General features: G+C 43.1%; 1 long non-coding RNA gene across 11 annotated transcripts in view; it reads left to right on the top strand.

The window, feature by feature from the left end:
* Window positions 1-24,538, top strand: part of LOC147583135 (uncharacterized) — an 82,595-nt gene that overhangs the window by 32,329 nt on the left and 25,728 nt on the right. For 9 of the 11 annotated variants that reach the window (XR_015245681.1, XR_015245674.1, XR_015245673.1 and 6 more), the window contains 4 exons: window positions 237-370; window positions 6,934-6,999; window positions 16,007-16,180; window positions 22,721-23,110. This is a non-coding gene — a long non-coding RNA (uncharacterized LOC147583135). Of the gene's footprint in view, window positions 1-236; window positions 371-6,933; window positions 7,000-16,006; window positions 16,181-22,720; window positions 23,111-24,175; window positions 24,252-24,538 lie in introns of all 11 variants that reach the window. The other 2 variants (XR_015245679.1, XR_015245680.1) reach the window with 2 other exon arrangements.

The following is a 24,538-nucleotide window of genomic DNA, read 5'->3' as shown; positions in this document are numbered from 1 at the left end:
TGTATGTATGTGGTGCTTACAGAGACGGGGAAGGTCAAAATGGGTTTGCCATCCTCAGGAAGCTCATAATATAATGGCAAAGACAGGCATGAGAACAACAGTCGGAGTACAGAGTAGAAGGTGATCCGAGCGGAACAAAGTGCAGAGGTTCTGGAGCCTAAAAGAGAGGAGAGTGGGTTTTTTAGAAAAGGCTCTGGTGCATCTTTTTTTTTTTTTTTTTTTTTTTTTTTTTTGAGGGATCTAGCATTTTGAAGACACACAATTTAGCAGACATTCAAATTCGCTGAACAGATGAATTCAGAGGGGAGGTGGAGATCTCAGATGGAAGAGATGTTCGAGGAAGAAACTGCATGGAGGCCTGAAACGCATGGTGAGTAACAGGGTTGGCTGAATTGGGGCAGAGAACAGCCTGGAACGTTGTTGAAACCCAGAAGAATGCGTTAATCTTTGAAGAAACACTCACCTGTGGTTCAATGCTCTTAAAAAATTAGTTTTGAAGCACATATACACCCTCGGAAATAAAAGCAGACAAATTCTGTTGGAAGGTTGAGGTTCGCTAATGTAATATAATTTAATATTATAATGTGATAGGATATGACATGATATGATATAAAGTCAGGATTTTCTAAGGAAGGTTGTTATAGTTACTAGATCTCCCTTTTCATCGCCACCTACCTTTGCAGGCACACAGTCCTGTGGGGGGGTCTAAGGATAATATATCATATTGTGTTGGTACACTAAAATGGGGGTAAATTGAGAGTTTAATGAAGAGACCCTGTATACAATTGTGAGTGGGGTTAGAGAAGCCCCATTAACATTTGGGAGCCATGACTATTCTTAGAAGTAACTAGGCAAGGGAATGGAAAGGTCGTCAAAACCCAGAAGGAGTTGTGATGGTGAAGGGAGGGGTCACCAACAGGAGCCGTCACCTTCTGTGGAAGAATGTACTCACTGCCAACCTGTGACCCGGGAAGGGGCAGAGAGCATAAACCCCCAAGCCCTGTCTCCTCCCAATTCCCTGCTGGTGTCTCCTCCTGTGAGAAGTCTCTTCCCAATCAGAAGCCAGAGGACATGGAGGCCTATGAGGTAGCCCTCAGAGCTCAATATCTTGCAGAGCAGGCCGAGAAAGATGGAGAAGGAACAGAGCCAGAGAAGTCCACATGGGGAAGGCCAAAGCTCGTCTTCCTCACAGAACCTTGGGAGGTCCCATTTTATTCACCTCATGACACCTTTGATTATCATGGCCTCACAGGGGTGAATTTATGGGCTGCTCTGTAGAGCTTAAAGGGGCAAACTCCCCACATTGCAATACGCTAGGCTTTCCATCATGCAGAATTATCCGCAACTCGGGCTAACTCATTCTCCATCCTAGGTACTCATGTCCCATAAACGGCTAGGGCTGTCATCATTTTCTCAAGTGTTGATGACGTGTGTAGGCACCATATCACTAGCTGGTGATAGTACCGGATGACATGGGGGCTCCCAAGACAGGTGGCTCTTGTGAACGTGCTGCACATCTATTTGTCTCCTTCATCCAAAACCAATTGTTACCCACACAAACGCCTAAATCTCATACATCTCATCAAGCTGCAAGGGGGTAAAGAATTATCTATCTTGAATTATAAGGCAGGCTGTAAATAAACCTCCAAGTAAGATATTCAGATGTGTGTTCCCAAGGTCAGTACAATATGCCAGATGTGGGGAACGGCATTTTATATTCAACAATGTTTTTTTTCTAAGAGAACAAAAGGAGTGGAGGAGGGCTGTCAAGCCTTTGAGAAAGTGTTGCTCATTTCAGAAACCTCTAGCTAGGATACAAAGAGAGAGAGTCACACAGTTAAAGAAATATTCTCACCCTCAGAGAAGTTCACTCTAGTTTGATTTACGTATGAATGTATTAAGGGTAAATCCTCAACCACAAGCTCTCTTATATAAGAAATATTACACTATTGCCTTAAAAATAAATGAAATCTCACTTGGCAACTTCTAAAATTCTAGACTAAGAGGACATAAAATATCAACTCTATTGCCGTGCATTCTCCTCAACTCCAAGAGAACACGTGCTGGACATTAGTCCCCCTCAGCTACTGTGGCAGCCGTCTCCCCATCTGCTGCCAGGGATGGAATCCCAGCCTCCAGTTTTGGGGAAAATCACTGTTTCCATTCTCTTCCACGCACTGGGAATCTTTCAAAGGCACTCCGTCTCTCCCTTTCTCCATAGCATAACTTCAGTGCATTTAGCTTTTCTTTTTTTTTAAATGCTCATTTATTTACTTATTTAGAGAGAGGAGAGCATGCAGAAAAAGAGGAAGAGAGAGAGAATCCCAAGCAGTTTCCACGCTAAAGCGTGGAACCCGATGTGGGGCTCCATCTCTTGACCAGGAGATCATGACCTGAGCCGCAATCAAGAGTCAAATGTTTAATTTTTTTTTTTTTTTCAACGTTTTTTTTTTTTTTATTTATTTATGGGACAGACAGAGACAGAGCATGAACGGGGGAGGAGCAGAGACAGAGGGAGACACAGAATCGGAAACAGGCTCCAGGCTCCGAGCCATCAGCCCAGAGCCCGACGCGGGGCTCGAACTCACGGACTGCGAGATCGTGACCTGGCTGAAGTCGGACGCCCAACCGACTGCGCCACCCAGGCGCCCCAAGAGTCAAATGTTTGACTGAGCTACTCAGGCACCCATAGCTTTTCTTCAATAGTAAGAAGAAAGGCTGCCCTCCAGAAACTGAGACTTTGAGTTCTGCTAAGTGGACCCGAGATAAGTGAAAGTAACGGCAATATAGTAAACAAGATAAAATACCTCTCATCCTTTCCAGATCTTTCAAGACAGAAAGAATTATTCCAAGTTAATATGTACCGTTCCTGAAAGCTAGGGAAGTGAGTACTGAGGGAGAGGATCTGGCCACACCCATCCCATCCCCGGTGACAGCCACAGTCCAGCATTGCTGTGTCACGTGTGGTGGGGCAAGAGAAGACAAAGTACTAATTAGCACACTAAGCTCTGCTGCAGTAACAGAAACTCTTAAGTCGCATGACATAGTAAAGCCTTCTCTTATGCATGGCACTCACTTTGGAGGCTTGTGCAGTTATTTATGGTAACGTGGGGATTCAGGCTCCTTCAGCCTATCCAGAGTTGCAGTAAAAGAAAAAGAAGGAGAAAAGAGGACCACGCGAAGGGGCCTCATGACCTCATCTGCAAGTCACATACGTTGCTTCCTCCGGCGTTCCGCTGTTGAGACCCAGTCACGTGGGCATATTTTAACTGCAAAAGAGACTGGGAAATATGCTTCTTTTACATGCCCGGAAAAAAAGGAGAATGGGGCTGGTGACATCTAGCCCGTCTCTGGCTCAGGTATTCTTGTGTGGTGTTCGGTGTAGAGCAGGATCATTGGGTAGCATGCACTTGGTAACACCAAGTGCTGAACAGAACAATTCAGGATTTTTCCTTTGTCTATAAAAATCAATATCTAAAATTCTTTCAGATTTCTCTTCTCTTCAGCAACATGAAGAATTGCTCTAAAGTTACAGAAGTTATCTTAAAAATAGAAAAAGCTGATCAGGTATACACCGCACATTATTTATTGAAATAAACAAAGCAGTATTTTTAAAGCTATGACCAACGCCTCCTTCCTGGCTCTATTTTGATATTTTTGTGCAGAACACCTGTCGGCGTAGGAGTGCAGAGAGGTAGGAGAGATGCTGGGGAGGGCTCTAGGGGGTGGTGGAAATTCAAACACGGATCTGCGTCCTTTCCAAGGGGTCTGGACATTAGTTAGAGGGTGAGGAGAAGTCTTATTTCAGGTAGGATGGTAACCTGACTCCTCCTGTCTGGAATATGGTCACCCATAGAAATAGGCCCCACGTTGGTGAGTAAATGGTGAATCACGTGATCAAGACGAATGTTTGCCAGAAATTTATTTGTGCTTTAAATCAAGATGTCAGGTACGCTGCTATTTATAACAATTCAGCTTAATCCACAGGAAAATTCCTGTTGTGTAAACCTCTTCCTTGAGCTATCTCCAGAATTAAATGTGACCAAATGGAACCACCTCCTTTCAAGGAAGCGTTTCGACAGTCGCTGCCTGGCATGGACTCCTAACAAACTTCTCCCTTCATCAGTGGATGTTTCAGCCAGTTTCGGGCAGCCTTTAAGAATTTCTTACCCGACTGTAAACCCTGGACAACAGGGCTCTTCCAACAGCGACTTGATGGCGAAGGAGAGCCCACTGAGCCTGTGCCTTGACAAGAGGGAGCAGATTCCTGAATGTGACCGAGACAAAGTCCTTGGTGACCAGCTCATTTCTTCTGCTTATCAGACTGAGCTTGAAATGAACTTCCTATGAGAAGCCGTTCTGTGCCATCTCCCTCCTCCCTCCCATTCCTGGGAGGGCACTTTATTCAGGGACAGTGCTTTATTGCTGTTGATTCTTTCTTTTTCTGTTAACTCTTTAATGACTGCCCAAGAGCAGAGCCCCCCTTCCACATGTTGTATGCACCGTGGTGTCTGGTGGAGCTCCTTGCCCCCTACAGGAGAGAGAGAACTATTTGTTATAAGTACGAGAGCATGACCCAGGCTTCCCCAGTAATGCTCCGTGGGACTCCAGTGAGTAAATCAATTAATGTTTTTGGCCCTTGGCTTCCTTATCTAAAAGTTGAAGAGGTTGGATGTCCTTTAGGTACTTTCCAGCTCTCAAGTCCATGAACACATGGGGTCACGTGGGGAGACCCGGTGCAATACCTAGTCTCTGAGTCAGGAAGATGCGTGTTTGAATCCCAACTCTGTTGCTGGCTGGCCAGGTGATCAGGGCAAGTCTTTTAGCTTCCCTAAAGAAAACATTTTCAATTTCATGACTTCCTGGTGAGGAGCAGAAGACATTGAGGCAAAGGATCCAGCTCCTAGCAGACATTAACCAAACAAAGTTTTACTACATGAGACCAGACGTAATTCTAGGCTAATACTAGAGGTCTCCAAGACAGAAGTTCTAAATGCAAATCACGACGTTGATAAAGCACCTCTGGTTTCAGGCACCTACTGTGGCCAGGTCTGGGGCTGATGCTGGGGATAAAAGACGCAAGCATGTACTAAGAAGCCACACAATGAAGCATATGGATGTGATCAACCATAATGAAGATGCAATAGATTGCTTTTTATTGGGGCTACCTTCTTCAGAAAGCCAACAACATAAGGCAAACAAGAAAACGGTCCTGAAAAGTAGGAACCATTTTATAGAGAGGGAAGCCAGAAAAATACACTTTTAAGTATTTTAACAAGACTTGGTAAGGTTGATCCTGGCCTCGACCTGCACCAACCCTGTGAAACTGCATGTGCTGGTGTCTATGTCTGTGCCTGTGTGTGACCGTGTGTGCATATATGTGTGTGTGACAGTGTGTGCATGATTCTGTGAGTGGTTGTGTCTGTATGTGTGTGGGTGTGTGGGGGGGTGCACGTACACACGTGTTCACACACTTACCCCTTCCAGAAAGCACTCCCGGGCTCCGCAGGCCTATTCACACACTCAGATGGCAATAGAATCAGCATCTGCTGTCTTTTCACACCAAGAGCAGTCTAGCACATTGATGTGAAAAGAAAACACATCCCTCAGTCAGCTCTGGGTAAAGGACAGAGATCGATAACTATATTTCTCAAGTTGGTAACACTTGGCATCTTCTATGCAATGCTGCTGAAAGATGATGTGCGGTGTCTTTGGAAATCATGATTCTCCCCGTGCTCTATCTCCACAGGGTGTCAAGACCCACATTAACCTCATGCTTTGGGGACTTTGCATGAACGGACAATATTTCCATGCATTCATTTGTTTTATTGGTTTTGTCTTCACTGTGTGATTGCCCTTTTTCTTAGTGCAAGCCGTTTGCTCTGTCCTCCATTGGCACAGTTAAGGGACGTGGCAGAGCAGAAAGCAGGAGTCACTGGCCAGAGTACCTGGCTTTTTCTTTCTTTCTTTTTTTAAGTTCATTTATTTATTTTGAGAGAGACAGAGACAGGGTGATTCATGGAGGGGCAGAGAGAGAGAGAGAGAGAGAGTCGGATGCTTAACCAACTGAGCCACCCAGGCGCCCCACTGGCTTTTACTTCACAAGCACTTATGAAGAGTCTAGGGCTTTGTGGAAAAATAAAGAGGTCAAGGGTATTTAGTGGCAAAGGCAGAGTGATCTGCAGAAGGCAGAGAGGGGCTCACGCGTGCCCTCCCACAGTCCACAAAGACCTGGCTGTGGGAAGAGGAAGGTGGAGTACAGGCATCCTGGAACAGTGGCGATCAGCCTGGCTTCCCAAAATATCCTGACAAGGGGCCAAGACCCCAGAAAGGAACACTGTGTGCAGTGTCCTGGCAGATAAAGCCACAAGTGGTGCTATGAAAGGGTCCAAGCAGGGGCGCCTGGATGGCTCAGTCAGTTGAGTGTCTGACTGTTTGTTTTGGCTCAAGTCATGATCTCGTGGTTGTGAGATCGAGCCTGCTTGGGGCTCAGAGCTGACAGTGTGGAGCCTGCCTGGGATTCTCTCTTTCTCTCTCTCTCTCTCTCTGCCCCTCCCTGACTTGTGTTCTGCCTCCCTCCCACTCTCAAAATAAATACATAAACATAAATTTTTTTTAAATTTTTAAATACACAAAAGGAAGAAATGGTCCAAGCAGACAGGGATAATTGGTGTCTCCAGTGTAACTCAAGTGTGCCTAGCACCAAGACCTTGTTACTCAGGTCAAGAGTAACAAGAGGCCTGGTATGAGGGAAGTGCTAGAATAAAATTGGGCTGGCTTCTATAAAATAAGGAGATGCAGTATTTTTTTTTTTTTTTGGACACCTGAGTTTATGAGCTGTCATTCCTACTACATATGGAAGACTAATAACATTTTCCAGATTAGCAATTGATTTTTATTGTCTGTTTTGATTCTGCTTCCGGACACTCCAAGGTCCCCTCTACACACCTGAAGAGGAAGCCGTACAAGAGATCCAAGAGTCATGCTGGGACTGTGTAGGTATGTGAGTTTCACTCTGGTGATGATGACTCTTTCTTTCCTTCCATGAGGTGTTTACTTCTGTTAGTTAGGACTGTATATCCTAAGGGCATGATAAATCTCCAGCTGACGATTTCTGTTGCTTTCTCCTTTGGCTTAATACCTTTGTTTCTACAATATCTGGGTAGCGCAGGTATGTTGGTGTGGGGTACAGTTCCCAAGGACTGCTGTCTCTAGAAAACAGGGCTTGGAATCAACTCTTTGTGTTCCTTCCTTCCTTCCTTCCTTCCCCCATTCCTCCCCCCCCCTTCCTTCTTGCTTTTGTTTTTTCCTCTTTTCACATTCATTGGGTTCCTAAAATACATCATGTTCTAGGTTCACTGCTGGAAATACAATGATGGGCAAGTTTGGCGTAATTTGTGCCCTCTGGACTCTATATTTTAATGGGTAAATACAGCTAAGTGAACGGGCAACTACAGTCCTATACCATGAATGTTCATATATAGCACCCAGTGCTAAGAATCTTATCGTAGCACAGCAAACTTGTTCATGAAAAGGGGGGGAACCAGGAAAAGCTCCCTAAAGGAAATAATTACTAGAAAATGCTATCCAAGTGTAAGGAAGTCGAGGTAGGAGAGCAGAGTTAGGAGAGAGGGAATGGTGAGCTAGGAAGAGAAAGGGAAGGCATGGAGTGTTAAGGGTATGTCTTTTTAAGTTTGTTTATTTATTTATAAATGTTTGTTTGTTTAGAGAGAGAACATGAGCAGAGTGAGGGGCAGAGAGAGAAGGAGAGAAAGAGAATCCCAAGCAGGCTCCACGCTGTCAGCGCAGAGCCTGACATGGGGCTCAAATTCACAAACCATGAGATCATGATCTGAGCCGAAATCGGATGCTCAACTGAATGAGCTGCCTTTTTAGGTAGAGTTAATAAATCGATAGTGTTTACTGTAGCCAACCCTATGGAGTAGATAGCATTATCTACATTTTACAGATAGGGAAATTGAGGCTCCACGACACTAAGAAGTTTGCCCAAGGAGTTCAGTGTGGCCGCTCCTGCATTAAAGGGATTTTCTGTGTCATGACTCCACAGGCATTGTCAGGTTAGGAAAGCCAGAGTCCCCCAAGAGCAGGAATCTCAGCACAGGGTTCGATGGCACCTAGGTGGAACACTCTGGTTCGAGTATCACTGAGTGCTGCTTTGTCCTCAGGTGCTGGGCCCAGCCGCAGTCAATTCTCTGCTTTGTTTTCCCCCAAGCATGTCTCATTACCTTGAAACTTATTTTTGTCAACTGTTTGCTGAGTAAGGCCTTTTCACTTAGAGAGTTTAAACAGGAAACTGTTGTCAAGGTTCTACCCAAATTACCATACACTGTGAGGGGGAAAAAAAATCTAAAAAGCAATTCTTAAGTTGCAGATTCATTATGATCCCCTCATGAATTAATTGAATAAAGCATAGTTTGAAGAACAATAACCAAGTTGAAAATAATTTGTTTCAAATTTGGTAATTTTGGTACCCCACCTTTGGTACCCCTACTTCATTTGAGTGCTTTTGTCTCGTGGCCATGCCCCTCCCCCCCCCCCACTCCTTTATTTCGTTGATGTTCTCTTGCTTTACAATTTCTCTTACTTATCTGGCTTACTTGACAACATTTGGTGAGACAAGGACATATCTAAGAATAGCTAATATTTGGGTAGCTTTTGAATTTTATGATCACATGCCTCTCTTGGAATGTTATAATTAAGAAACTTGTAAGTAGCAAAGTCTGCAAGGAGCCAAGTCATGCCATGTGCTTCCTACTCCCCTCAACTATTCATGTGGGAGAATTTGGTTTGTAATGACAACCAAGGGCTATCCTGAGGTGTCAGGAGGCAACTGAGAATTATAGACCACAGATGCCCTTTGATGTGATGTGATGTCATTCCTTCATCCATTCATCCAGCATTACTGAGTGCCAGGTCTATGCCAGTCCCAAGTGTACTTAATCTGCCATCAGCCGACAAACAGGTCCACAGACACACAAGCTCTAAAATAGATGTATGTGTGAAGGGCTGTCTGCGAGTGTCGGCAATGCTTTTTTAGAGAAAGGAAACAGTGCTGGCCCTTGAACATGAAGAAAGAGCAGCAGAAAATTCTAGGCGAAGGGAACGTGCAACGTCAGAGGTATGGTCAGGAGGTAACAGGTTATGGGATACTCAGAAATTGTGGTAGCCAGCTTCCAATGATCCTCATCTCCTTGGGGAGATGATTCATGCCCTTGTGTAGTCCCCTCCCACACCAGAGCAAGGCTGGCCTATATGGCTAGTAGACTACTATAGATGTAATGGCATGTGACTGACAAGTCTAGTTGTAAAAGACATTGTGTCTTCCACCTCGGTCTTTTGGATTGCTCATTCTGGGAGAAGTCAGTCGCCATATTGTAAGAACTCTGTGGAGAGGGCCATGAGGGAAGGAGGTAAGGTTTCTCGCTAACAGCCAGCACCAACTTGTCAGCCATGAGGGTGGACCACCCTGGAGGAAGTAGATCGTCCAGCCTTCATCAAGGCTTCAGGTGACTGCAGTCCTAGCTGACCTCTGACTGCAACTTTAAAAGGGACTCTGAGCCAGAATTCCCAAGCCAAGCTGCTCCTGAGTTCCTGACAAATAGAAACCGTAAGATAATAAATAATTACTGTTGTTTGAAGCCACTGAGTTTTGGGTTGATGTGCTGCACAAAAACAGGCAACACCAAACACTTCAGTGCATTTCAGTCCCACCGGTTGCTCACATGTGTCCCCATTGATTGACCCGATATGCTAGTGCCGATGACCGTTCATAAGTCATGAACCCTTGGGCCATTCATGGGGTGATTCTGCTTGTGTGTTCAGTGCCGGAAAAAAGTCATTTCAGATATGGATTAGCATCCCTTCTTTGTTCCAACCTTTATAGAAAATGTAAACTATTTCAGAATATTTCACCTCTTCTTTCCCTTCATTTGTGATTTGGATAAGCAATGGTACCCAGAGGCTGAGCAAAAAGCAGCAAAAGAGGAAGAAACAATGGCTGTGACTAATCTATAGGCTGGAAAATCCACTCTGAATCACTAAGAAGGAAGAATTAAGGAATCTGTGTGGGGTATGGTAGTTCAACCCTAGCACTTTTCCTTCTTGTGTGTTCCTGTGCCATGTCCCCAAACATTCCTGCCTGGTGCCTCAGAGGGTCCGTTTACCAGGCAGTGGTTGTTCCCGAGACAGGCCTGCTTGCTGCTATTCTTGTATAGTTGTACCTCGCTAGTAGTCTGAGACCATTGCTCCTTTACTCTGACTCTTTCTAGCCCTTCCAGGATATGCCCACTCCCACCAGGGCATGCCCAGACTCAGGCCCACTTATCCCTAAAGATAGTCCTAATCAGAACAGAAATCCTGTTAGCGCTTCCAGCCCACAAGTTCATGAAGTCTGTCAACTCTGAGACCTGTTTTGCATGGGCAGGCTCTGGGCATACCTGAAGCCACTAATATGTATCATCCCAATTTCTCTTCTCTCCTTGCCCTATGCCAGTCTATGTCTCAGGATGTGGCTTGTGCCTCAATTTCTCTAACAAGCACTCTTGATCTCTACTTAGACTAGCACTGTGTCCCACAATTTAGGAAGAAGTATGCAAGGTCCCCATGTTGCTGTGGCTCTCCATAACCCCTTCCTCTCCTTGAGGACTAGTTGCCGCAGCCCATCACCTCTTTCACAAACTGCTGCCTTGTAAGTAGGAGGAATACCTGGAACCACAATCTGGCTATCTGCCTGACTCTTTTCTGTGCCTTATTATCACCCACTGCACAGGATTCTTCTCACAAATAGGAATTTCCTGGGTCATATTTGAGCTCATCAAAATTTTCAGACACTGGACAAGTCCCAGTCCTATCAGGTTTCCTGGCTGGCCCACAAATACACATATTTCCTCTCTTTCTTGCAAGTTGCCCAGACAAACCCTTAGATGTCCCAGCATGCCCTGCACTGGCATTCCATGAGTGATGACAACATCTTTACTTCCTGGGGTCCTATGAAAAAGAAAATTGTTGGATTTAGGATTTAGTTCTTACTGCTCTTACCTTACTATCTAAGTAGGGATTTATTATCAAGACCTTTTTGGTGGAAGGTGAAGCAGGAACAGTGGTGAAACCAGATGAGGGGATGTGGGACCAGGATCCTTAGTGGCATGTACCCTGATTATCTATCTTGGGGGAGGATGCTTCCAGAACTCTAGAGTACTCTAGTTCTGTGGTGAGCCAAGTCATGGAGAGGGAATAGAGCAGATTTTACTGCCCCCATAATCTCCATTTGCACCTTTATGAAAGCCACACAAAATAAAATCCACATACAAGTAGTGTTATGGAAACATAACTTCAATACAAATTCCCTTGTTGTCTTTGAAGGGTCAGTTTGTGGTTCTACTAAGATCCCTAAGCCTCCCCTGAAGAATCCACTGCTCCACACTTTTTTATCTCCTTCAAGAAAATGAGTCTTCCAGGTTCACTGTGCCTGGAATTCAGGACTTCTCCTGAGAAATTCTTCACTTGCCAAGACCCAGGTCAAATTCTCCTTAAACAACCGGTACCAATCTTAGTTTTCACCTCTTCTTTGGGGCTTCCACAGACCCTTCTTCATATCTCTGTGATGGTGCCTTTTATATTTTATGTTAATTTATTTTGCTACAGAATTATACTTATAAGCTTGCTGAATCATGGAGGGTGAGCTTCACGCCTCATCCGATTTTGAAACCCTAGCAATTCACAAGTACATGTTAGGTGCTCAGTTTTTAAAATGGTAATTGACCCCGGACGTTAACTTCAAGCCAGCACTCTCGTGCCTTTTGAAAGGCGGTATGACTTTGTCTTGTGTGCACATGCCACCTCTTACCTCTGTCACTTGACTCATTTAGTACCTGAACCTGGAATGTCTCACACCCCCTTTGCCTGGCTAATGCCGGCTCACTCTTAAGACTTGGCTTAGGTACTACCCGTCAAATTTGGGAAGCCTTCCTTGACCCATTTAGGTTGTTTTTGACAATCCCTCTCAGGAATTGACGTAGAAAATTCCCTCTTAGGAACTGACGTAGAAAATTCCGTGAGCATACTTCTAATGCTACTGCCCGTTGTCCTAGATTATCTGTATGTGATCGCTCCTTCGTGAGACTATGAGTCTCTGCGTAGCAACTCCCCATTCACAGTTCAGTAACAAGAAAATGTTTATAGAAGAAGTCAATGAATGCATGGACAATTTTTGCTGACTACCAATCTTGACCCTTACTAAAATCTAGGAAAACCTGTCTACTGGGAAGATTAGTATCTAGTGGCCATTTTGTAAACCTCTGATCCTTAAGACCTCCAGATTAGAAACCACAAGAGAAGCTGAAGGGGGGGGAGGGTATTCCTCACTCCTGCTTTCCAGCTCCTGCATTCACAGTTCTAGGCTTGAATTTAGAATGAGATGGCAGGAATGAATTGTGTCACACGCTGCCTGCCGTCAGTTGAATTCAATTATAATGTATTGATTGCTCAGGTCGTCAGAGGCCATCATCATAACCAAATGCCATGGCCTTATTATGGCCCCTGCACTCATTCGTCTTACACAAATGGACATTCACATACTGAGCAACTGTTGAGAAGGCCATTCCCAAGCTGTGCAGATTAATGCTGATTTCTGATTAGTCCCAGATTATGTCTCTGGGCTGACATTGTAACTGGCATTCTTCATTTAAGGAAAAAATGACAGCACAAGCTGTTATAGGGTTTGCATGACTTTCTTTAACTTTCTCAGTATGTTTCAACATTCTTTTCACTTTCCTCTAAGACTAGGACAATTTTTGCCTTTTTTGCCACATTGGTTTTTCTTCTTTTAAAAGATCTGGTTATAGTTGGGTATCAATCTCTGTTGTCCTCTAAATTTTATTGTCATTTAAAAATGGGAATATTGGAGCACTTGATAGTCGGTAGAGCATGCAAGTCTTGATCACAGAATCATTAGTTCAAGCCCCACGTTGGGCGTACAACTTACTTTTTAAAAAAGGAGATCTTAAACAAATAAACAAACAAACAAATAAAATGGGGTTATTTCTGTTCTTTTTTTCCTTTTAAAAATGTGCAATAGCAAAATTGAGATTGTTTAACCACTTTATGACATACAAAAAGCTATACATATTTACTGCATAAAATTTGATGGGTTTTGGGTAAGTATACACCTTGGAAGCTATCACCACTATCAAGGTTGTACTCATACCCATTGCCTCCCCAAGTTTCCTCCTCCCACAAAAATGAAATTTACGGACTATATAATAACATACATAGATATTATATTTATCTAAAATACCAGTTCTGTATTCACAGAGGGATAAATTCATTTAATTAAGAAATAAGGTCTCTGAGTGTTGTTTGTTCTCTGTAAATGTTAACAGATGAATTGGAATTTACATTTTGCAAGTCGATGTTTCTTACTAAGAAGCTTTGCCATCTAAAAAGCATTTCCTGTTCTGTTTCCAGTTAAAGTGTTGCAGTCTGGGGCTCTTCCCGTGATAAGCACTTTCCAATCACAGTGAACATGTTCCAGGTGGCCTTGTTTGGTTGTAAGGGACGGAGGGTAATCGCAGAATAACTCAGTTAAAGAAAGCTTTATTTTACTTGGCAGGAAGCTCAGCATCATTGCACCTCATGAGAATAGGGCTGGAACTCACTCAACTGCACGGCACCTGCTTCTCCCTGCACATATGCTAAATGCTTCTCTCTCTACCAACTGGCATCTTCTTCCTCTGCTCTTCTTTCTTGTGTGTTACATACCGTATTTTGAATTGCTGTGCCCCCAACTCAACATCATGAAGTTTCATTTACCATCTAGCCCTATGTCTCAGGTTCAAAATTGTCTATATCTAAATTCCTAAGAATGGAATCTGACTCACCCAGCCCATCTTTCTGAGCCAGACCTCGTGATTGGCCACTGGCCAGCTTGTACGTACCTCTCTGGGTAAGAGGTTGAGCCTTGCTCCAATCAGCTGTGACAGTAGTGGGGGGGGTCATACAATATGAACATGACTTGGTTAGGCAGAGAAATTGAAAATGGAAAAGTGCATCACAAGGAGGTAAGGTTGAAGTATAAATTTATCCGGAGATTTGCTTAGGCATGAAAACAATGTTTCTTTGTGCCTGTATCGTCTATCTGCATGGGATATCAGGACAAGTGTAGTCATCACTCACTCCTCATGACCTGCAAAGACTTAAGATCCTCCTACCAAGAGGTTTCAAGAGACTCGTGCAGAAAAAAAACAGAACCGGAACCAATGTTGACTTCCTGCCAATACAAAAACTTGCTTGAAAGTGACAGAATCTCATTTCAAACCAGCTTAAGCCAGAAGGTTTGCTGCCCACACAACCCAATTACAGAAAGAAAGTGATTACAGCTGACCTCAGAAACCCATGGAACAGGGCTCCGATGCTCTCTGCCAGGAATCTCAGTCTCCACCTCTGGCCTCTGCATCCCTCCATGTGGGTTTCATTGTTTTCAAACTGAACGATCCTACCTAGAGCGTTTGCTCAGGGCTCTACCACATCCTTGAAGATTTGCCATCAGAGGTGAAAGAAGATTTTAAAAATCCTGGAGAAGGATGCTGATTGATGCAGCTTAGTCATAGTTCTTCAGAGAGACAGAATAAGCAGGATGCATATACATGTGTGTGTGTGTGTGTGTGTGTGTGTGCATGTATCTCCAGAGTTTTATTTTAAGGAATTGGCTCACCCAACTGTGGGTACTGACGAGTCTAAGATTTGTAGGGCAGGCTGGCAGACTGGAAATTTAAGCAAGAGTTAATATTGCAGTCTTGGGAGAGGATTTCTTCTTTGGAAAACCCCGGGTTTTGCTCTAAAGGCTGATTTGACTGATTCAGTGAGGCCCACCTACATTATAATCTCCTTTACTTAAAGTCAGCTGATTTTAGATATCCATCATGTCTACAAAATACCTTTATAGCTACATATAGATTTAACATACAATTTAATAACTGAGTACCATAGGCTAGTCAAGTTGACACATAAAACTAATCATCACACATGATCATCCCTTGGTCCAAGTAATGATGCAACAGAGGAATTGGGGACTGTGATTGGAATAGTTTGGGTCATTTTCCTACCCATATGGTGCACATAAGTGGGGACTCAGTTAATAGAAATGGATTTAGTATATATATGAACACCTATAAACCCATTACCCACCCTCAGGGGTTTATCCATGAGTACGCCCTTTTCTTGTATTCAGGCCCTTAGTGAGTTGGATGATGTCCACTCACACTGGTGAGGGCGATCTTCTTTACTCAGCATACCAACTCAAATGTTAACCTCTTCTGGAAACACTATTATGGACACACCCCAAAGTAATGTTTTACAAGCTATCTGAGCATCCCTTAGCCCAGTCAAGTTGACACAAAACATTAACCACCACAGCAGTGATAAGTCTCAGAAGAAATTAAAAAGGAAGACTATGCGGGCGCCTGGGTGGCGCAGTCAGTTAGGCGTCTGACTTCAGCCAGGTCACGATCTCGCGGTCCGTGGGTTCGAGCCCCGCGTCGGGCTCTGGGCTGATGGCTCGGAGCCTGGAGCCTGTTTCCGATTCTGTGTCTCCCTCTCTCTCTGCCCCTCCCCCGTTCATGCTCTGTCTCTCTCTGTCCCAAAAATAAATAAACGTTGAAAAAAAAAATTAAAAAAAAAAAGGAAGACTATGATGGAGAATGGCTTGTGGGGGTTGAGCAACTTAGACTGAGTGGGAGACTGCTTCCCTGGGGCATGTTTGAGTCATGATGGGAAAAACAGAGTTTCCCAAGTAAAGATATGGAGAATCTATTGACAACCGCCTAGCCTATCTCCATTTCCATGTGACTGTATATGTATATAAGCGGATCACTCATTGTTCTGCCTCCTTGTATCTTTTTCTTACATGTTGTCTGGACTCGCAGTTTTTTAGGAACATTAGATTTAGCTCCCACACTGATGGCATTTACTGGGTTCATTTTTTTTAAAGTTCATACTCCTAAAGGAGATAACCCGATTGGCCCAGCTCCTGCCTCCTCAATATGCTGACCACCCAATGAGTTCACTGCTCTTGGTCATATGCACTACTTTTAGTCTGCTCAGCAATGTAAGATGTGGAGATCTCATGTTCAGAACGGACTGTGCATTCAGCAGGATGGTACAGGTGAGCTGTTCTAGCTGAAGAGTGTTCTTGGGTGCAAGCACCATAATTGAAATATCTGAAGTAAGCACCTACTATGTGTCTGCTACCATATTAGAGATGAATAAGACATGAAGTTCACAAGTTCACATCTAGTGGGAGACTCTACATGGCATCGCTTTCAACACGAATATGTCTTGACCTCCCTAGTTGCCCCAGTGTCTTCTTTATACATTATTATCCTGTTCCCTCTTCCCTTTACTGCTTCTATGTCTGCATATCTATCCTATTCTACTGGAAATGGGATATTCCATGGTATAAGTGAATTGCTCAAAGTCAAGATCTTCTAACTTTTAGCCCAAGGCTATTTAAAGGGTAGTTTACAGACATGCAACATTGCTTGGGACATGTGAGAAACACAAATTATTAGACTCACTGAATCAAGTTCATCAAGATCTCAGACTTACTGAATTATGTTCCCTGGGGGTGGGGTCCAGGAATCTCTTTTAATATGCTCTCCAGGTGACTCAGTCACTGCCAAAGTTGGGGAATCATTGTTTTAGGCTACTCATCTTTGCCTACTCCACAATGCTGGGTATTAGTAAACTTTGATCATTTCATTGTCCAAAACTGTCTCAGAAGAACTTCTTCAAAGATTTTGAGTGCTCTGTTCTGGGTTGTAAGGCATCCCATCACACCAGCCAATCAGCATCTGCATTGCCCTAAGCTGATGGTTCTCAGCTGGGGATGATTTTGTCCCACAGGGGACAATGTCCATAAACATTTTTGGTTGTCACAACTTGGGTGTGGGTGACACTACTGGCATCTAGTAAGCCAAGGCCAGAGATGCTGCAAGCATCCTATACAGTGCACAGGACAGCTCCTCACAACAAAAAATTATCCAGCCAAGAATATCAATATTGTTGGGGGTGACAAACTCTGCCCTAGAGGATCCTAAACAATTGATAACCACGATGCCTCAAGATGACATTTTGACCTGTTTTTCTCCTCCTCCACTGCTCAAGTTATTAATAGCCACTTGGAAATGGCTTAGTTTGCTTGCTAGGCAGAGAAGTGTTCTGATTTTGAACTTGATTCAGCAAAAGAAACTGCCACTTGATAGTGGAACCACAATATATCACTCCACAGGCTTCCATCATCTTCCTCTTCTTTTTTTTTCTCAACATTTGGAATGTGTCAATAGCACTCCTATTAATAGTTCACATAGGCATGTTATACATTTAATAAAATGCATGGCCTTTGAAAGTCATAATGTCCCCACCAGGACTTGTATATGATACCATATAATTTTTCTTGAAACTGGGATCTGGCTTAGAGAATGACTTCAATTTGTTTTCCAGAAACATGTGACACAAATCACTATTTCACTGGCTCTGATCACCAGACCATTGCTGGCCAGCAATAAATGTTTCCCAGGCTATAAACATTTTACTACGGAAAGTTCTTATTTTTAAAAGCTATAAACTGAAATGGCGACCCTCGACAGGCAATGAAACTTACAACATTACTTGTTGAAGTTCTAATTTTTACTGTACTTTAGCAATAACACAAATAATTGGATTGAGAAAATATACGTTAAATAATGCCTGTCTTAGCATGGTCTTCCCCAAAGCAGAATCTGAGGTGAAGGTTTATGATGGATGAGTAGTTTTATCTGAGAATTTGATTGCAAGGGACGAGGAAGGGATGGGGGGAAGGAGGGAAATCTCACACAAGCCTGCACCAGAAGTTGGCCACCCAATGGACGACCGGTCACTTCATAGCATGAGTCCTTGGGAAAACCTATAAAACATATCGCAGAATCATTGGTCTGGATAAGCAAGGGGAAAGCTTTTGTGTGCTAGCTGCCGGTCTCATCAGTCAGGGTTGTTTTACAAGATGTCTGCTTCCCCAAATATCATTTGTGAGTGGTAATTGTTCTAGAGATGCTGAAGGATAGGAACCGAGAGGGGCCTGAAACAAGAAAATATTAGGCCGCACCTGTAAGGAACTTGTTTTTTTTTTTTTTTAATTTTCTTTTTTTTAACGTTTATTTATTTTTGAGACAGAGAGAGACAGAGCATGAACGTGGGAGGGTCAGAGAGAGGGAGACACAAAATCGGAAACAGGCTCCAGGCTCTGAGTGGTCAGCACAGAGCCCGACGCGGGGCTCGAACTCACGGACCACGAAATCATGACCTGAGCCGAAGTCGGCCGCTTAACCCACTGAGCCACCCAGGCGCCCCAAATGGCATATTTAAATTAGGTTGAGTTTGGGGTGCCTGGGTGGCTCAGTCGGTTAAGCGTCCGACTTCGGCTCAGGTCATGATCTCGCGGTCCGTGTGTTTGAGCTCCACGTCGGGCTCTGTGCTGACAGCTCAGAGCCTGGAGCCTGCTTCGGATTCTGCGTCTCCCTCTCTCTCTGTCCCTCTCTTGCTCACACTCTGTCTCTCTCTCTCTCAAAAATAAATAAACATTAAAAATTTTAAATTAGGTTGAGTCATATTACCCATACATGTGAAATAAATATATGATGAATATATATTTGTCTGAGGCATGTCCTATACATCCATATGTATCTATGTACTTATCAATATATACCCCTGTAAGTATAGGTACATGCATGGCACACACACATGGTACTTATATACATGTGCAAATATAATTAATAAGTATATCATTCAAATAAGTATTAAGGCACACATTAAATACTTACATAATATTTTATAATGATAATAGAGATTTTCAATATTTTTCTTACCTACAGCTTTGTGTTGCCTATGAAGTATGGTCACTCTCATTAATTTGAAGAGAATTACCATTTGACATTGAAATGTAGGACTGTACTTCTTATATTTTAAGTTTACTTATTTTCAGAGAGAGAGGGAGGGAGGGAGGGACAGCGAGGGAGAGAGAGAGAATTGCAAGCAGGGTCCGGCTCAGTGCAGAGCCCGACTCAGGGCTCAAACTCACAAACCATGAGGTCAAGACCTGAGCCTTCAAACCAAGAGTCAGACGTTTGACGGACTGAGCCTCCCAGGCGCCCCTGGCTGTACTTCCTATTGGGAGTCCATGGCAAAGTGTGTCTTTCTAGGGGGTGTTATCTTCCTGTATTCTTTGGCTAAGATATTGAATATGGACTCTTCCTTCTGCTTAGAGTTAAAATCTGACTACTTCTGTTTAAACTCTGCCTATACAACACACTAGTTGTGACCCTGGGCAGGTTGTTTAACTTTTCTGGGCTCCAACTTCCTCACCAGTAAGATGGACACAATAATAGCACCTACTTCATGAGATTATTATGGGAACAAATGAGTTGAACTTGAAAATACTGAGGTTGGGCTTGGTTCATAGTAGTCATTCCTAGCATCTTAAGTAGTCATAGCTAATAAATGTTAGCATTAATTACTTTTACACGTGCATACCAAAACTATGTGGAAGGAGATGGAAGAAAAGATAGGATGGAATTAGTTGGCCTTCTTTTCTTGGGTCATTTCCCACCAATAAGCAATCTCCAATATATTCGCAAGCTGAGAAAACACTTTAAATTGCGTGCCTTTTGTTTATTTGGTTTTTAAGTACTTTGCTTCTCCTAAGTTTTGTTCAGAGATAAGCTTGTAACGTGTTTTAGGGAGCATTTTGTGTGTCATTTGAGAATTGCTGAGTCAGATGAGGAAGTTACTGAATGGATCAGAGCCATTTAAAATAAAAATCCAAGAACTGTTAAAGACAAACATGTGTTCAGTAACTCCCGATGAGTGGAGTGGAGCTCACACTTGCATCCATGCGGCCAGAGGACAGGGAAAGTGTCAGATAAGACAAATCAGAGATGTTCCCTACATACCTACTCATGCTAAGTCCTGTGCTAAGATAGTATGTGCAAAGCTAGGTAGGAGAGTTCCTAACACAAGGAACTCACAGCCTAGTAACCCTGCTACTTTGTGTTTACACAAAAAGTATAAAACAAGTATATGAACCAAATGTATGGACCTGTTTTAGGTTTCAAATGAAATAAAATCAATCAATCAGTAGATGTTTTGTCTAAGTGGTCTCAGTATAACTTTAGCCAAACGAATGACTTGTATGAAAATATGATCCAAGGAGGATTATATGGGGTTTCAGAACTCGTTCTTAAGAATGTCCTGGCTCCAGTTCATTATTAGACATAGAGCGCTATCAGGAGCCATATGTAGGCTATGCTCTGCTCCTACAGAGAAGGAACAATAGTCTACTCTTAGTTCTCGAGAATGAAGGAGGATGTGAAGAAGATCCCAGAGGGGGATGGGAAAGAGGATTGGATCGGAGTAAAAGTTCTAGGGCCCTTACAACCGAAACACTTACATTCCGTCTGTCTGAGGCAAGAAACATCAAATTCACTGGGCACCTACTATGTGCCGGCTTGCCGACCTCTTTATACATTTCCAAAGTGAGATCTTTAACACTGTAGAAGGTTAAGTCAGCAATCTTCAAGAGATCGATAAGATAATACAATAAGTAGTCAGAGCAGAATTGTAACCCCTGCTTGCCCAACATTCACATCATGAGATTGCCTTTTCTGTAGGCGTGAAAGAGTGAACACCAGCTTGCCAAATATGCAACGGCCTTTTAGATCCAGCTGGTCAATGACAGGGTGAGGCCATCAGCAGTGACTTGGGGTCAGCCATTTTTTGAGCCCTGACACTGACAAAAAAATGCGCTCGACGTACCATGAGCTTGACAGGGCATGCAAAACAGCTGAAACCAATTAGAGACATAAGCTAGGATTTTCTGGCCAACTCCAAAATAAATAAATTATATGCATAGCCATCCACAACTTGGAGTGGGAACCATTTATTGAATCAAGTAATTGCCTCTCAGTGTCTGTAGCAAGTTAACTACCTAAGGAAAATGAGACAAAAAACACCCTGAATGAAATGCATCTGTTTATCCCATCAAGCAGACTTTTAATTGTATGTCCCTCTGCCAAATTTCTTTGACATTTAAAGGTTGGTGGTCAAGTCTATACTTAAGACTCATGTTGACAAAAGCTTACATAAGACAAAGAAATGAACTACTAATGGTAAATAATGTTAAGAGAAAACAGAAGAGTGGGGATAAGGCAGTGCATATTCTCTCTGTCTTCTATATAATATTGGGTCAAGCCCACAATGCCTTCTTTCCAGAAGTACTGGGGAGGGAACAGAGATGTTTCATCGGAATCCTAGTGTCACTGCTCTGCAACCTTGGGGAGACCCTCAACCTCTCTGCTCCAACTTTCCTCATTCAGAGGTAATTAGTAGTCATTTGTACACTTTGTACATGGCAGAAATTTTTACGTGCATAACCTCATTTACTTACTGTATGCATTCTCCCACAAATTCTGTCACGATGATGACACTGTCCCTGCATCTCAGGTAAAGAAACTAAGGTTTAGAGAATTTTTTGCTCCAGGTTATGATGAGAACCCAGGTCAACCAACCTCAAATTCCATGCACTGCCCATCAGAGTGTGTTGGTTCTCGCCACTCTGATAAAATCCAGTTTTTCTCATTTCAAAGTAAGGAGCAATCAGCTGTTAAGACTGTCCAAACTTGACTTTCTTCTTAGTGAACTTTGCTCCACCAGCATCAGCCAACTATTTTGATTTAATTCCCACCCCCCCCCCCCCCCCCCCGCCGCCATGACCACCATGATATGGAACATTACAGCCTTTGATTCCATGTTCTAAACTTTCTCTTTTTTTCCATTCTGTACCCCCACGGCCTTAGTTCTGAGACTGTCTCCTAGATCTGTACAAGAGTCTTTCCTGGCCACTGCTCCTTCCACAACCTCCTCTAATCTATTCTCTTCATGCTGCTGACTGCTTGGCTTTCTGGATTAGGACTCTGTCTGCTGCGAGAAACCCTTGAATTACTTTCCTCCACCCTCCCAAGGCAGGTGTCACACAGCCACTTGTCATCTCCTCCCAGCCCCAGCAACAAGTCAGCTGCCCCCAGTTCTCCAGGCATCCTGTGCTTCTCCATGCCTCTGGGTGGTTATCTCTGCCTGGAACCCTGGTGTCCCTTTATCCAAGAACGGACTTCATCCTTGAAATCTCAGCTAGTCCTCAGGATGTTCTTTCCCCTCGTTCTCCTCCTTACTAGCACCCCATCTCTCCTTCCGCACGGATCTATTACAGGCCCATGATTGTCAATTTACAGCGAAGGGTTCCCTGAAACTGATAAACAAGGGAAGCAAAATGATTCTCTGGGAGTTAGACCTCAAAACCAACACATAAAGGATCAAAGCAGCTAAGTGCAAAGTCATCTTAAGGAAACAAAATATTTCCCAAGCTTGGAAGATTAGGCTATAATAAATCTGAAACCCTAGGGGCAGGATTTGCTTCAGAATTCAGATTGTTTTTTGTGATACAAGACAGATACCACATGTTATAGAATATCCTTAGCATAATGCACCATGAACATTTTCAATATTTGTGCAATGGAAGTATGAGTCTCACACTAGGAACATAAATGAAGATTATAAATAGCTTCATGTTATTTCAGGTCATATTCTCCCTAAACTTCCTACAACTTTTGTTTTTCAGAGATTTTGGTGTTTCAGAATTGCGGATAATGGAATGCGGATGTGAATATCTCTAAAGAAAGAAAGAATCATAGAGGGGAGAAGTGAGCCATGGAAGTGTAGAAAAGGGAGAAGCGTGGAGAACATGTGAGCAGTGACCAGTCAAGCACTACCCAGAAAGAGGCAGGATTTACCATATTCTGATTCCATTGTCAAGGCCAGCGTTGTAGAAAGAAAGAAAGAAGTGCTGAGCTCTCTCAACTGAGATCACTAAACAGTTGGCTCATTTGAACAGTATTTTTCTACTCTTGTACTCTCCAAGCCACTGGACAATTATCAATCTTGGCATATAAAAAATATCTGCAGAAGAGAATAATCTTTTCACAACTTTGGGTTCCTACTTCTGTAATAGGTATGTATGTGTATATACATAAATATATATGTATATGTTAAATGAATACTCTGACCCTGTGGTTTTACATATCAGTCCAGCCCTGGGAGATATATTTCTCCCTCTGTTTATTCATTTATTTGTCAAGTATGTACTAAGCGCCTTGATGAGCAGTTGACTCAAAGCCTAGCCTTGGACCACACACAGAAATCTGCTGATGTAATGGATGTGATTGCCCTGTGAGGTTTGCTAAGAGTCATGCTGCTGGCGTTTCCGTAACATTTCAGGCTTAGCCTCCCTAGGTAGAGGCACCTGGGAAGTTTCTTCTGCTATTTAACTTTCTACAGTAATCACATTTATTTTCTTTATAATAGGTTAGTAATTATTTCCCAGTTTTCAAAGTGCGAGTAATGTTACTTTTTGTGAAAGTGTCCTTAACTAAGAATTGACTTGATCTTCACTTCTGCCTTCCCTGGACTGTCAAGAAAACAAAACTCGAAACCTTATGTAGTCCACGGTGTCATTGTAGAGGGTTCAGGAGATGAGGGGAGGGGTTTGGCAGTCTGACTTCCAAACCGAAGAATTAAAGATCCCTGTTTGTTATCACTGTCACCACCATATAATGCCACTGTCCCTCTGACTTTTCATTGTCTCTCGGCTGACTGCCAAGGCTTGTGAGGTCCCACGCAGGAGGATGGGTTTCCATTAAGAACATTCTCATTCCTCTTATTTAGGAAGCCAAGTCTGGGATACCAAGTGCCCAGTCCTTGAAGAACCCACCCACTCACTAGCCATTTAGTCCAAAGTCTGTTAGACTGGATGGAAAAGAAGTTGTAATCTCCTTTGCTCATCTTAATGCTAAGGAGCTACTTTTCTTTGAAATCCTTAAAAACACAAATTTCCCCACCTACCACCCTTGGAAAAGAAATCCAAATTCTCTCAAGGGATCTAGAAGCCTCAAAGACTCAGGGAAATTTCTATATTCAAACATGATCTATTCTTTTCATGTCTTAGGGGAAATAAACCTGAAAAGAGTATGTAATTTATTTATTTGCCTGGAAATATTATTTCTATTTATGACCCCAGCAGGAAACATCTGGCATAGTCAAATCAGGATAATTTGAAGAAGACAATTAAAGGACTGTTTACAAAGGTATAGCCGGTATGTTGGGAAATTACAAGGTGCATTAGTTATTTATTGCTGCATAACAAATTGCCTCCCAAGCTAGAAGCTCAAAAGAAGTATTTATTACCTCACAGTTTCTGTGGTCAGGAACTCAGGCACAGCTGAGGTAGTTATCTGCGGCTCAAGGTCTCTTGTGAGATTATAGTCAAGCTATTAGCTAGTACTGTGGTCTCATCTGAAAACTTGACTGGGGACAAACAGGTTCCTTTCAAACTCACATAGTTGTGGACAGGCCTTGCTTCCATGTCGTGACGGCATAAGGC

This window comes from Puma concolor, chromosome A2 (assembly GCF_028749965.1).
Source record: "Puma concolor isolate L17-30 chromosome A2, mPumCon1.1.hap2, whole genome shotgun sequence".
Lineage (NCBI taxonomy): Eukaryota > Metazoa > Chordata > Mammalia > Carnivora > Felidae > Puma > Puma concolor.
This window is presented reverse-complemented; position numbering and strand designations above follow the sequence as displayed.